Source organism: Apium graveolens, chromosome 8, assembly GCF_009905375.1.
Source record: "Apium graveolens cultivar Ventura chromosome 8, ASM990537v1, whole genome shotgun sequence".
Classification (NCBI taxonomy): Eukaryota; Viridiplantae; Streptophyta; class Magnoliopsida; order Apiales; family Apiaceae; genus Apium; species Apium graveolens.
In genome coordinates, this window is record NC_133654.1 from 74,567,961 (window position 1) to 74,570,121 (window position 2,161).

A 2,161-nucleotide genomic window follows, 5' to 3' on the forward strand; every position below is an offset into this window, starting at 1 on the left:
CTTATTCGTCTTATATGCATAGCTAGCATATAAGATAGCGTATTAATCTCTATTGAAGCGACAGTGAATATAGAGGTTTAAGACTTTCCATGCTAGCATAGGTTCATGTATAATTGTTATGCATGATTCGTAGGTAATTTTAACTATCTTACTTGCCCTATGTAATCACGATAGATAACTTGCACATTAAACCACTGTGTTTTCAATTTTTATAGACATATAAGGACTAAGCATAATTGGTGTCTATTCAACTTCTATCTCTTTTGTGGATGCTTGGTAATAGGGTATTCGTACAATGAAAGTTGGCATTTACTAGTTTCGTGTTATTTGATTAGTGTCATTACCATTGCATGCTAAGGTTAAGAACAAAAAAAGGCTATTGAATGAAGTATTTAATGAAGTTAGGATCCCATGTTTGTCATATATATTAATTCAACCATTCTTGTTCTCTTAGTTATAATTATTAGTTTAATTCTTAGTTAAAAATAATCTCAACTTGTTATTTGTCTTAGCATTGGATAATAACCATATCACTGCTACATAAGAGCATATTCTTAAAATTAACCAAAGAGTCTCTGTGGAAATGAATTTGATCTAAATCTTATACTACTTGCGAACGCGTATACTTGCGTGTATTATTAGCGCGTGTTAACGTCCTAACAAGTTTTTGGCGCCGCTGTCGGTGACTCGGTGTTAATTTTTGGTTTATGTTCTTATCATCAGTGGTCGTTAAAGTTCACTGACTCGGATTTTTTTACTTTCATGATTTATTTGTTTGTGTTTCAGGTACTCATTACCATGGGAGATCCAGCAGCACCAACGAAAGCGTTGATAGATTTTTCTCAACCCAAGATCAATAACATTCAATCTAGCCTTGTCAGGCCAGCGATCGCAGCTAATACCTTCGAGATCAAGCCTGGCATAATTCAGATGGTGCAGAACTCAATTCATTTTGGGGGTGCTCCAACGGAAGATCCCAATACGCATATTATGGATTTCATAGAGATCTGCGACACCTTCAGGTTCAATGGAGTTTCTGAAGATGTTATAAAGTTGAGGCTTTTCCCATTCTCTCTGAGGGATAAAGCTAAGTGATGGTTACATTCTCTACCAGAAGGTTCTATCACCACTTAGGAGGATCTTGCTCAGAAGTTTCTTACTAAATTCTTCCCTATGGCGAAGACAGCAACAATCAGAAATGCTATTACTCAATTTGCGCAGCAAACGGGAGAATTTGTGTGAAGCTTGGGAGTGCAATAAGGAGATACTTAGGAAGTGTCCTCATCATGGAATGCCTGATTGGATGATCATCAACTGCTTCTATAACGGTTTGGGAGCACAGTCAAGACCCATGCTCAATGCAGCATCAGGTGGAGCATAATGGGCAAAAAACTATGAGGAAGCTTATGATCTAATTGAACCGATGGCTGCTAATGAATATCAGTTTCCAACCCAGAGATTGCCACAGGGAAAGGTAGCAGGAGTTCTTCAAGTGGATACAGCTATGACTATCACTGCTCAACTAAAGGCATTGTCTAAGAAGATCGATTCTCTGGCTAACTATGGTGTTAATCGGATAACCAGTATTTGTGAGCTGTGTGCAGGTTCGCATGCGACGGAGCAATGCGCTATATCTAGTGAATCATCACAGTTTAGGAGCAACTTTCATAGATCACGGCAACTAGTTCCAGACACTTATCATCCTGACAACTGGAATCATGTTAACTTTAGATGGAGCAACAATCAGAATATGATGCAACAGCCATTCCAGTAGTTTGGAGCAAAAAAATTCAACCCTCCTGGTTTTCAACAACAATTTGCACCAAGACAACAACTCCAACTTCAACAACAAACTCATGATGCAGGTCAATCTTTGAATGAAAAATCTGAATTGGAGGAGTTGAGGCTTATGTGCAAAAACCAGGCTCTTATATGCCAAAGCCAGGCTGTTTCTATCAAGACTCTGGAGAACCAGATAGGACAAATTGCTAACGCCTTATTGAATCGACTATCAGGAATGCTTTCTAGTGATATAGAAGTTCCAGGAAAGAGGGAAGCAGATGAGCAGGTTAAGGCAATTACATTGAGGTCTGGGAAGGTTGCAAGCCCTGAAAAATCACAAGTACCAGAATCTGAAGTTTTGGTTGGAGAAGATGTGTCG

General features: G+C 38.7%; 1 non-coding gene across 1 annotated transcript; it reads right to left on the reverse strand.

The window, feature by feature from the left end:
• Positions 1-1,188: 1,188 nt before the first annotated feature.
• Positions 1,189-1,293, reverse strand: LOC141682035 (small nucleolar RNA R71). The gene has a single exon (XR_012559440.1). It is a non-coding gene; the product is annotated as a small nucleolar RNA R71 (small nucleolar RNA).
• Positions 1,294-2,161: the final 868 nt, after the last annotated feature.